Genomic DNA, 14,066 nt, shown 5'->3' on the forward strand with positions numbered 1-14,066 from the left:
TTTCTCTTCCAAAAAAATGCCCACTGAGGTTCCAAAGAGATGTACTAATTCCTTGCACACAATAAGCAATAGCTCTCAGAGATCTTCAAATATTTATATCAGTGATGATGTCACTTGAGCAAAGTGATGTTTGTTTTAATAAATTTGATTAAGCAGATGAGTTGGTCATTCCCTGCTTGAAATCAAGCATGATTCATTATTTGGCAAATTTTTATTAATTTGTTATTCATCACTACTTACTGAACACAAAAATATAATTTTTCTTTATAGGCCATATTATAATATTGTCTATATTCTCAGGAATATTTTTGACATGCTATTTGTTGTGATACATCCTTCTAAATACTTTTTCCTTTGCTTTTTCTACATTCTAATCCTGATTGTGCCAGTTATTAACTTGGCAACCCTGGATAGGTTAATTCACTTATTAAAATTTAAGTTCTCTCAAATTTTAAAATGGAGTATTATTTGAATAGAATGAGATAAATATACAATTTTCTTTTAATTCAACTGTGCAACACTTATTGCACACCTATTTGCCAAAAACACTGTCTGTTATGTTATTTCATTCTTATTAATCACCATATGAAGTAGGTATTATCCAGTCATACAGAGGAGGAAACTAGAACTCAGAGAGTTACTACTTAAACAATTTCCACAACCAGTGAATGACAATCAGAATTTGAACCCAAGTCCATGAGATTCCAGACCCTGAGCTGCCTCCCCAAGAATGAGTCATTGTTTTTATATATTATTTTATTACTCATTTCAATTGTGGTCTTTCTTTCGTAAAATACATCTCCTCTTAAATCTCCTGTTTTACAAAGTCATTTGCTATGGAATTAACATCATATACTAAATGTCAAATAAGAATGTGAACAGGTAGAGGGACAGATAGATGGTGTTCAAAATCTAGGAGAGAAAATGGAAAAGATAGAAGTAAAATATAAGATGGGCAGTTTATCTGCCAGGGAAATTCATACCTAGAATATAAGCTCAGGTTGGGAACACTTGCACAATAGTGAAAAATATATACTCCTATCTCAAATTTTCACTTCCTTTTACATTCTTTTAATAATTTGCGCTCACTCCTCAAAACGTCCTTTCATTCTTGTACAATTCTGCCTTTGTTTCAGTAAAATGTATTTTTCTCAGGAGTTCTGTGTTTTCAGCTTTCAAGCAATTAAACTCCATCAGCATCAGTCATTGCCATCCTCAGAACATGGTTCTGTGGTAGGACCACCGGTAAAGAAGGTTTAGGTAAATTCCATGAGAAATGAGGTTCTATTGATCATAATAATGATTAACCTAATAATAGCACTATGTTCCAAGTATTCCAGTAGTTTCCAGGAATATGAAGACAGATTTAGAAACAGATTCCTTCCTCCAAGGCACAGCATTTAAAGATGTAATATCAGTGAAAGATGATAATAACAATTCCAGTGTAGAAACACGAGTAGAGAAGCGACTACCATGGGGAGGTCACTACAGATTTATGCATGTTGTGGTGACAGAAAAATTCTAGAATGGAGACCAGGAGTTTACCTCGTAGAAAAGCAGAAGCTGGGCAATGTAAACCAAGGAAACTGTGAGCAAACACAGTTTGGTATAAACAAATCCTAACATGTTTCCACCTGACACAGGAGCTAAAAGTGGGAAAATACCAAATTAGTTCTGCTGTGAGGTTTTATCTTATCCTTAAATATCAAACAAAACAACAGTAACAGCAAAATTTGATTTTGGATTAGATGAAATATATGTTTTATTGATATATATTAAAATATCAGTAGATACATCCATTTATTCATTCAAGATTACCTGTTGTTTGACTATTCTACCAAACACTTAACTAGGTGTTTAATGGTGAATAAAGGAGACACAGTCCCTGCACTCAGAAAGTTTATTGTCTAATGGAGAAACAAGCATTAAGTAACAACAACAAAATCAAATAAATCATGTATGGTCTCTAATGCAATAAGTAGTTTGAAAATATCTAATACAATGAGTGAAAGAGAGATGTTTCAGCCTATTTGGTGGGATTGGTGAACAAGGCCATGAAAAATAAAATCAGCCAAGGAATGAATACATATAAAAATCAGCATAGAAGATGAAGGTAGAAACATAAGTATTTAATTTCAAAAAAAGACAGATATCTGCTTTGGCAGCAAGCTATAAGAAAATCTTTGAAACATTGTATTTGGCCCAAAGTATAAACAGGACTACCCAAGTTGATTTTACTATTTGTTTTAAATTAACTCAGTGGCTTCGCTAAAATAACAAAGACCTAAATTATGAGTATGATATTCCTACTCATTTTCCTGTTTTACAGATATATCCGATACATGCAATTTCGCTTCTAAACATTATATTTTAAGAACATTAACAAACTAAAATATTCACAAAGAAGTACAGCCCAGACCTACAAATCATATCCTGTGCAGCAATGGGTAACAAAAGAAAAATGGTTCCAAGCCTGGAGGTGGCATAGAATACTTGTCTGTAGTAGAACAGACAGACATATATTATGCTCAATTCAGCCCTTCCCAGTTACTGGCTATAACCCATTGAGCAATTTATTTAATCTCTCTAAGCCTTAATTTTCTAATCTTTATTAGAGATAAAAATATAACCTATTTTGTATGATTATTGTGAAGATTAAATAACACATGTAATATGTTCAAAATAATACCCTTAATATAGTAGATGTTCAACAAGTGTTAGCTGGTATATCTGACATCTACTAGTTATGACTACTCAATATGCTTTCCTAAGCTTCTAGGTATAACACTCCTCTGCCTCTTTCTTTGTGAATTCTCATGTAATTCTGTAATTCTGGTGGAGCTCCCAACCAAAGTACACATCCTCTAGACCATAAAGGTAGGCATGTAACCCAAGCCTGGATTATCATAATGTTTCATCACCCTGACCAATGATTGGTCTGGGGTGGTCGTATGAACCTAGCTGGCCATTTAGAATCCTTCCCTGGTGTTTTTACATGCTGAGCTGCAGGGAGCTTTTTCTCCTTTCAGATTGTAGTGATGTGGCTTCAGAGCTATAGGAGCCATGTGTATCTAACATGGTAGAGCCTAAGTAAATGAAGCCAACTCTCTAACGGAAGTGGGAGAGGGAGAGAGAGAGTCCTGGTGAGAAAAAACGAGTTCCATCTCTTAAAGCTCCAAAGCTGCTCTGGCTTCTGCAGCCCTTCCCTCACTATTGGGAAACATCTCCAGTGTCCTGCCAGTAAATCGCTTGTGCTGCTTAAGTTTGTTTGGATTCGGTTTCTCCTACGTGCAATTAAAATTGTTCTATTACTGTTGTTATTATGGCCATTGACAAATGGTCACTAAGCATTTAGTTCTCACTAAATATTTTTGAATGATTTGAATGAATGAATTTTTCATATTGATGAGTCTGAAGATGTTTTCTGAATTACTATATGATTTTCAAGGCTGCTATAAAGTAGATATATTCAGAATTGAAGAAAGTACAGGATCAGAGTCTGTTGGAAGAGATGGCATAGAAGAAATAGTCGTCTTTCAAGTAAGGTAGACCGAAATTCAAATCCCGACTTTATCATTTATTAGTTGGGTGGCTTTATTTGGGAAAAGCCCTTACTTTTTCTGAGGTAAATTTTCCCTGTAAAATAAAATAAGTACTCTCATATGATGTTATTATAAGTATTAGCGTAAACATTTAGTATCCTTGTACCTTCTTTAACCCTTAGAGTCTAGGTTCTTTGATTGTATGACCATTTTTACATAAGACACAAAATACTAATATTACAAAGATGCATTATGTAAAAAAATGAAGTTAACATAAAGACCATGTATTAGATTCTAATTATACTTTTATTTCAAAATTTTCTAGAGAAAATTTAATTTTATGTGTCATATTTTAAAGTTCTGTTAAATAATGATTTTCCATGAATAGAATGCTATTTAAATATATTTAAATATATAAACATTCTTTTGGAAAAATTTCAATAAATACCTTTGCAAGCTTTAATTGTTGATTGACCACATTGACTTTTCTGTTAATGACTCACTCACTACCCAATGAGTCACTTCTATACCCAACTTTTAAAATGTGTTCCATTGATAAAAATTTTCTTTGTATATTTTATAATCTCATAATGAAATTGTTTGTACAGCCAGTAGTCAGGATCATGAGGCTTGGATCACAGAATCACTTCAGCCCTTGCCTCCTTTTGAATGCTTATCTTTCCTGATAATGTAGGGTATTATTTCCAATAGATGGCCTCATGCTTCTAAGACATATTAGAAACTGTCTTTAACCATCATTTTTCCATTACCGAGGGAGTTTGGGATAATGGAATGTGTAGTCACTTTCAATTTGTGTCAAATTTTCTGATGCCGTTTTACCACCAACATTTTATCAGCTTGTCACTAGAACAAATGAAGTTGCAAATTCCATCGACTTTTTTTCCATGAGATCTTTGAAACTGTTTATTTTTAACATGACTTCTTTCCTTTTTATTTCTATAGTGTTAGCAGGCTTGATTTTCAACTTTCAGGGTCTCTGTCACTTAGTGAGTATGGCATTTGGGCACAACAATTTCCTGGGGCCTTGAAGGTTTTGAGAGAAAGGATTCAGGCATACAGGGCAGATTGAAGACGAATGCAGATTGAAGCAATAAGCATGGAGCAATTTGAGGAACTACCTGGAGGCAGGAGTGGAGAATTTCTGATACATCAGGAAAGCCATTATGCTCCTGTTATGTTCAATAGCCTGGTTGGCCTAAAAGGTTATGGGTGATGTATGGTTTCATTATCTCCTATGGGCTTGATGCCTCCAAAGACCCCAGATGGCTTATTCTGGCTGCAGTTCCCTTCATTTGCACTATAGCAAGGTCTGTCAGATCAAGCCAATATGTTTGCAAGGGTCAGTTTGCTTTGAGGAATATTATATTGTTCCATGATCTCTGTAATATTCTTCTGCCTGAAAATCTACAAGGCATTACCACCTGGGGAGTAAATGAAAGCTCTTCAAAAACACATTTTGATTTCCTTATAATCAACTGTCACTGTGGAAGTAATAACAGCAACAAAACAGCATCAGCACCATTAGTTATCATTTACTGAACATGCATTGTGTACCAGCCATGCCTTACATATACTATTTTATGATATCTTTTTTACCATATCCTGGTAAGCCAGGTATCATAGTTTCTATTTTATACAATATATGAAAAAACCAAGATCACACTAAGAGATTAAGTAACTTGTCCAAAACCAGATTCCTAGATGTGTTAGAGGCAGCATTCAAACTCTGGTCTGCCTGACTCCAGGAAATCCCAAACAACTGCAAATCATCTTTAAAAGTCCAACATGTAGGAATCCATGGTCTAGATGGGGAGAAAAAATATATGTAAAGAATACTTATTATACAATAATGTTTTTCATTAAAAAACATGTGTATTTCCAAGGCAAGAGAAGCAGCATGCACTAAGACCTATTTATACCTATCTTTGGGGGAAGTAATTAAATCTATAGAGGAGGGGTCAGAAAATCCATAGAGAAGAGGTAATTTATCTGTGGAAGCACAGTGCTACAATAAGTGGGACCACTGTTTAAGCAGAGGCTCAGAGTGAGCCTCGAAAATACACAGTGTGTTAGGGAACCATTAAAAAGTCAAGGGTGGCATAAAAATTGAAACGTTCCAGTGTCTAAACCTGTCTGTATAAGCATAAGAAAAAATAAAGGTGTGGAAGCACCAGGCTGTGGCTATAAGAGGGAGATGGAACAGGAGAGACTGAAGGGCTTTTTACTTAATCTAAATTGAAGATTGTGAAGATGTAGTGAATTTATGAGAGACTTTTACTTTTAAAATAAAATGCGAAGACATACCTGTCTTACCCAACACCTGGGATCATTGTAACACTGAGACAAGCTTATACAGATGAAACAGTTATTAGAATAAGCAACTTGACTTAGATGTGACTGTCTTTCTGTCATCCTGAAATTTTATTTAAACTCCTTTATTCAAATGAAATTTAGTTAAAAGAAACCAAGCTGCTTATATACTAATATTCCACATGGAGTAAAAATGAGGCAAAGGAAACCCCAGTATCTGGTGCAGATTATCTACATTAAAGCCCTCTCCAAACATTAAGTATCGAAGTCAATTTTGCTGAGCTTTCCAATGCAAATATCCTGGTATTTAATAAGTAGCTGGAATGTCCTTTAGAGTAATCCAATAGTAAGTTTGATCTTCTTCTGAAAAAGCAAGTATTTCTTCACTTAAAATGACCTTGCGTCATATGTGTCAAAAGGTTGATCTAATACAATGGGACTTTATCCCATCAATTTGTCTTAGAATGCTGTGCATTTGTTTTAGAATAAGGATTCCTCTTTCATTACATAGGCTATTATTTGCTTTGTCAAATCCCTCTTGACCTTGAGTACACTGTAGAAAAAGGGATTCTTTAGAAATGCTGATAAGGATGTTCTACTAAATATTACCCTTTATAAATCTTTGAGGAAGTTCAGGAGTTGACATAGCACTATAAGGATTTACATAAGCAGATGTACAAATCTGGGTAAATGAGGACACATCTGGGATGTATATGGCTCCACCCTGTCAAGGACCTGTGCTATATAATGCTGATATATTTGTTTTATTTTGGTAATGCAACCATAAATGCATGCTTCTTTTTTTGTTTTTAACACCTCTATTTGCATTTAATTAATATACAATAAACTGTACCTATGTAAAGTGTGTAATGTGATAGTTTTGACATAGATATATACCCATGAAACCATTGCTACAATCAAGATTCTGAACACATCCATCACCCCCAAAAGTTCCCTGTTGTCCCTTTGTCATCTCTTCTTTCCATCCTTTGATGCCCCCTCCTCACAACTCCTGATCTGCTTTGTCATAAATTTTTTGCATTTTCTATAATTTTATATAAAGAGAATCATATAGCCTGTTGTCTGGCTTACTTCACTCACCATAATTATTTGAAGATTCGTTAGTATTGTCACATACCTCAGTAGTTTATTCCTTTTTATTTCTGGAGTAGTTATTGCCTCGTCTGGATATATCACAGCTTGTTATCTATTCTCCTTTTGGTAGGCATAGCTCCCTCAAACTTAATTTACCTTTCATGATCTTTTGTCTCATGTCTCTGATAATTAATAAATTCTTTGTAAAAAAAAAAAAATATTTCAAAACCTAAGTTCTCTCGTCTCTTAATCATAGAGAGGAAAGCAGGACCTTAAGAATACCTAGTGGTAGAATTACTATATTTATGACAATAATGCTACTGGCATTCCTTTTTTATTGCACTTTGCTTTATTGCACTTTGCAGAAATTGCCTGTTTTACAGATTGAAAACATGTGGCAACCCTGCTTAAGGCAAGTCTTTCCAATAGCATTTGCTCACTTCATGTCTCTGTGTCACATTTTAATAATTCTCACAATATTCTAAGCCTTTCATTACTATCATATATGTTATGGTGATCTGTGATCAGCAATCTTTGATGTTACTACTGTAACTGATTTTTGTTTTGTTTTATTTTGCATTTTTTAATTAAGATATGTACATTGTATTTAGGCATAATGCTATTGCACACTTAATAGACTACAGTATAAACATAACTTTTATGCTCTGGGAAGCCAATAAATTCATGTGGCTCACTTTATTGCGATATTTGCTTTATTGTGGTAGTCTGGAACCAAACCCACAGTATCTCCGAGGTATGCCTGTTATGTGCTAATGACACGCATAGCACCAGATGAAGTTTGTTGTTACTTTATAAGCTGGACATAACTTAATTAATAATGTGGGCTTGTTCCCTGCTTCCACCTCACAATTTTATTTTTAATTATTTCACAGAGCAATTCACGGATTATGAAGATGTGACTAAGAACTAATATGACTGAATTTAAATCATTCATTTAATATGGTTTGAGAGCCTCCTGCATGTCAGGCATAGGACTAGGAATAAGGGATTCAAAAGTGAAAAAAGACACAATACTTGTGCTTTCATATCCAAATGTGAATTTATTGTAAGCTAATAGGAAGATTAAGCATCTTCACAGGCCCTTCCACGGCCCTGGCTTTAGCAGTTTGGTCGTGTGGTTGCATATTTTGTCAAATTTGCAAAACTAATATATTTTAAGTTCATCGATAATAACCTGTGTCCCTTTACACTCTAGGTTTCCTACTACACACCTTTTCCCAAGAAGAGTGGCACTGAAGTTGTCAGGGACATTTTGGAGACCCAGTTAAGGGAAATTGGTGTCAGAGAGAGAGAGGGAGATATGAAAGGGAGAGAGAGAGAAGATACATACACACATACTACATATTTGGACTTAGGAGGACAGATGTATGTGGTTCACAGTCACTTCTGTGTGTATTAACCTAGGACTCGCCACTCCAGGTTGGAAATGATATCTAGAAACCTACTGCTGCTAACTGTACCAGTTCACTAGGCTACGTGATCTGAAGGTGCGTGTCCGTTAGTGTTATATCCAATAGAAATATTTCCATTAGTGCTGGACACCGGAAGGGTGTGGATGGTGGAGGAAAAATGAGGTTTGAAATGGTCAGAATGAGGAGTTTGTCTATAGGAAGGTATATAGAGGCATGTTAGGCTATTAAGTAGTACAATTATCGTGTTATTTTTCTATGTATGGGATATTTATAATATTTATCAACTTTTAAAATTTCCAATTTTCTGTGATTTATTTTCTCATACTAAATATTCACATGTGCACCTAATTTTCCATTTGTAATTTTGAATTATTTTGATTAAAGACCCCTTCCCCATGTATACATACTTGAGTCTCCATAAAACTAGGATTTATTACAGTTTACACATTACAGTTCAGTGGAGAAGACAGGCCAGGAAACATATAATTCAGGTACAAGGTTATAAAGACTAACTAAGAAAACCTCAAGGAGTGTATAGGGCAGGAATCTAATTCTTACCTGGGAGGCTAGAATAGACTACTTGGAGGAAGTGGTGTTAAAGCTGGGATGCAGTGGATAGGTAGGAGCTGGCCAAGCAGAGATGTTTATGCCTGTGCATCTGAGTGTCTGTGCATCTGCGTGTGGGGTTAGGGGAGAAAGACAGGAGGGTGATCAAGGGGGTTTGACTTTACCCTTTGACATACAGAGTTTTAAAATAGTTGGGTGGTTGGCACAAGATCAGATTTGCATGCGTTTTACAGTTATTCCTGAGGTGCATAAGTGAGGAAATCCCAAGACCTTAGGCAGAGACCATATTTGATTATGTGTCTTCCAAAACTGTATTTCTTTCCTCTGAGGCAGATGTCCTTAATTCTCAAGAGGCAGTTTTCAAGGAGCAGTTTTAGAATGCAGGGGCACTTAGTGAAGGAAGACTCCTCACTATGGGAAGTGGTATCTGAGATTCCATTCTAAACACCAACACAACCTAGGCCACTTACAGTTCCTTCTACATTTAGTCACTGCTAACTTAATGTTTGTTATATTGAGAGAGTCAGAAATCACAGGCCAGTGTATACATTTCCTACTATTTTATTTGCTCTGTGAGCTTGACAAATCATTTCTATCCCCTAAGCTTCAGTTTACTTATGTTTACAATGGGGATACAAATTCCATCTTTATAGGGTGGTTTGAGAACAGGAGGATCCACTAAAATAATCTAGGATAGAAGTGCCCAGCATAAAGTAGGTGTTCAATAAGTTTCAACCTGATACACATTTTAAAAGATCCACTCTTTTATAATGAGTTACTGTCTGATGTTCTCAATGAGGCAATCTTTGGAGAATGACCCTCAGAGGATTTTTGTTTTCCTAAATGTGGAATGTCTCTTTGAATTAATTTACTTAATAAAAAATTGAATAATGCTTGGAATTCCATTAAAAGAGTAATTTTAACAGGTCACTGAAAGCTTATTTTATATCCCTTCTTAGAATACTCCAATATTTACTTAGTATTCTAAGATGATCCACCTCTTTTTAAAAAGATTGGGATCATAACTTCTGTAAGATGCTATTCATAGGGAGCTTCATCTTGGTGTTTTTGAGAAATTCATTGCATATGAACACTCCATATCACCCTGGTCTTCATATTGGTCTGTCAAGGCCAAAAGTGAATTCCCAGAATACCCAATTTTATTTTATTTTTAAAGGTACAACAGTGGAATATGGAACTGTGGATGTGGTTTGAGATTAATATCTGTCTCACCAGCTCCTACTCCTTGTGATAGTGTGAACTAAAAATGTTGCCTGCCATGTCAGGAAACAAAGGATGTTGCAGCCATCAGCCACTACAGTCACCACGCCCCCTGCCATGGTGAGCCCGAAAGGGAACTCAGACACTGCAGCCACTCCCCAGACCATGCACCCTGAGGAAACTCAGGATGAGAAAACACAGAATAATGGCCCCAGTTAGCTGAGGTGCTTATCAAAGGAATGATTTCAGTGAGCCCAGACTCCTCTTGCATCTCCCCATACATAGGAAAGCACTAAATTCCTTAACTTGAGATATCTGCTTTTTTTTTTTTAATAGTAATCTTTTCATATTCCAACTACCTGGTCTTTGTTGCAAAAACCCCTATATATTCTGGCTCTCCCCCTTACCTGTTAGGAGCAGCCTCTGGGATGCTGTGTCCCAGGCTTCAGTCCTCAGTTTTGTCTGCTGAATAAAACATTACTTTCAACTTTCAGGTTGTGCTTTTTTTTTTTTTTTTTTTTTCAGTCGACAGTAGTCTTGCTTTAAACATTACTGCTTCAGGAATTATTTTCCTGGCCCTAAGGACAGATCCCTTTTTTATATTCCCTTAGTTCCCAATGTCTTCTCACTCATTGTCTGTTGTTTTGTCTTTGTTACATATTGAACATGTGTCTGTCTCTCTAATATGTAAGCTCTGAAAGTACAGGTACTGAATCTGATTTATTAAATGCTATATCCTCTTCATTTCAGGCAGTTCCTGGCATATAATGGGTATCCAGTAAATATTTATCAAGTGAATGAATGAATGATTACATGCATGAACATTTAGTTAAGAATCAAGCTCACAACCAGAAGGAAGTCATAGACTTTCCATGATAACTTTGGAAATTAAAAAAATTCTTCAAATTCTAAAACTGAGCAAGCTTTGGAAGATGTTGCAATGAAGGAAATGAAGAGAGAAATGAATAAAAAAGCAACATTTTGTTTTCAGGCTTGTGCTATTTTAAAAACAAGAAATACCATGCATAACTTGGTTTGCTCATAAAATTTTACCATTTGGTTCACTACATTGAAAAACAGAGTTTACATAGACAACTAACTATTTACAAATTGAATTTACTTGGAGATATTTTTCATCTTTGATACAAATTCATCCCCAAGCTGCTGACCTTAAAAAAAACAATATTCTTATCATTTTGAGGGTTGATCAGATACAGGAGAAAATTTGAGATTAAGGAGAAAAAAGTCCATGGTGCAAAAAAAAAAAAAAAATAGCATTATTAAGGTGACTTGTCTGGTGCCCTTTAGTGACAGACACGGAAAGGGAAAAAAGGAACAGAGGAAGCACATTTACATTTGTTGAGCATTTATCAGGAGCAGGTCCCTGAGCTGGGTACTTTGCATGAATTATCTCATTTAATTTCCATAACAATTATTTGGGGTTGATATTACTATTCTCATTTTTCAAATGAAATACTGAAACATGGAGATGACAACTAACTTTTTTAAAGGATTCTTAGTTAGGACGAAGGGGAATGGAATTGTAACTAGGTTTTTCCCAGCCCCAAATTTCCTGAGCCATGGTAAAGCCATCACCCAAAGCCCAGGGTGATGGCTTTACCATGGCTCAGGAAATAAAGAAAACACAAGCACAGCAACAGCCATATCCTTAAAAAAAGGCATCTTCAAAGGCAAAAGTCATCTATCTCTATTCTTTCAGGACCTAGACCAGTGCTTCCAATTAGGTGATCCATGTATGTAAAAACTTTTTCTAGTAGTTATATTTTTAAAAAGTAAAAAGAAATAGGTAAAATTAATTCTAATAATATATTTTAACTCAATAAATATATCCACAGTATTATCATTTCAACATATAAACAATATAAAAATTATTAATATACATTGTTTCATAGTAAATGTTCATAATCTGATACACATTTTGTACTTGTAGCATATCTGGACACACTACATTTCAAGTGATCAGAGCCACTGGGGTGCTGGAAACAACCTTATGGGACAGCACAGATCTGAAGAATTCTAATTAGGACTAATGATAAACTATCCCAGACAGGGAAACTTTAGGCCTTATTCACTAAAGATATAAACATGCCCACTGTCATTTCTTCCATACAGGGGTCATATCCTCTGTGACTCAGGATTTCATGGGAATCAATAATTTCAGTTTTAGAGTGAGCATTCCATAAAACTCTGCTTTGCCACTTACTAGTTATGAGTCCTTGAATGAGTTACTTAATATGGTATGGTCTCATACATGTTGATATATGTTGATACATTGGTGTTTCCTGCAGAATGAGCTCTGTGGGCTAACTGGAATAATTGATAACCTTTTAGATTTCCTATTAGCTCACTTACAGATGAATTTAGCACTTGGTAGCATTGAGCTCTTAAAAAAAAAAAAAGGAAGACCCATATACTATCAACTAGAATAAAAGGAAACTATAGACCTGCCACCCACTGTGTTCCTTCTCCTTTGGTGGAAAGGATTTTTTACAAGTCCTCTCATACTTTGTCCTGGTCTTAGGCTAATTGCATGAGTCATCTTACTCCAATTCCAGATATTGCTGGAGACTCATGGAAACTTCTGGAAGTTTCCTCCTGAACAGTATGTGTCTCATGCCTACTGAAGCAGCAGCTCTGTGTTCAAAACTTAGGATAGTCTTTATAGCATCTCCCATTTCTACTTATCTGAGAAAGACCACCTATTTACTACCTCCCTACCCAAAGCTGTTATGTTAGAATCAGGTCTTTATCCCCAAACAACTTATTCCCACTCAGAGATGGGGTGAAGAATTCCAAATAGAATTATCTCAACAATGTTCCTTTCTTAAAGAGGCATAAAAATCAATCAGAAAATTATCCTCAATGGGTAGTATGACAGATGCAAAACTACTGTTCTATTTATTGTAGCTATGGATCCAAAACATAGCAATATTTACATTCTGCCTTTGATTTCCCAAAGGGAAAACCAAATCAGAGTAAGATTTTCATACACTGCCTGAATCTTTCTCAAAAGTTAGTTAATAACTAAAATTTATGAAATATTCACTAAAATGTTATTAATTGTAACTTTAATGATGCATTTGAATATCAATTTGGGAAAACATGGTATTTATATATTTTATAAACAGAAACACTAACAAGCGTAGTGTGTGTGTGCGCGTGTGTATGCAATTTATGTGCTAGTCTACTATTTAAAAAGTTTTGGCAGAAAACAAAAGAAACAAGAGTCTAAATAAGCCATATAAATATGATCATTTAAAATTCATCAACTATTTTGTGACTATTTTTAATTCTTTCTTAATGTTATGTTGTGAACACAAACGCTTTATAGTGTCTATCTTTACAGATGAGAAAGCTAAGGTCTTGAGCATTGATGTGGTTTTCTTGGTGATAAGTTTTGGCCAAGCAAAGAATGCCACTTCTCCTATATCTATCACATCTGTTGAAAAACTTATTGATGAATTAATTAACAGCTGACTTGGCCAAGCACCATTTTGTAGATATTCACAAGATTTACTTTGCCAAACAAAAAAGGTTTGTTCTTTGATTAGTCTGTTTTATAAATGCATATGCATTTTGAGGCTATAAACATCAGCTTTATCTCTCAAAGAGGCAGTATTTGTTGTGCTGGAAAGCATCATTTGATGTTAACCCCTCATTCTCGAATCATGGCTCTACCACTAACTGGCTGCGTCACGTTGGAAACTCCCCTTCGTGTCTCTGACCCTCATTGTCCTTCTCTAAAAAAAGGGATTCTTCATTCCCTAACTACTTTATTCCCAAACTACTTCCTGACAGGGTTGTAAAGCACAAATAAACATGGTACATGAATGTTTGCTGACGATATTGAGACAAC

The sequence above is a fragment of the Physeter macrocephalus genome, chromosome 16, assembly GCF_002837175.3.
Source record: "Physeter macrocephalus isolate SW-GA chromosome 16, ASM283717v5, whole genome shotgun sequence".
NCBI classification, from domain to species: Eukaryota; Metazoa; Chordata; class Mammalia; order Artiodactyla; family Physeteridae; genus Physeter; species Physeter macrocephalus.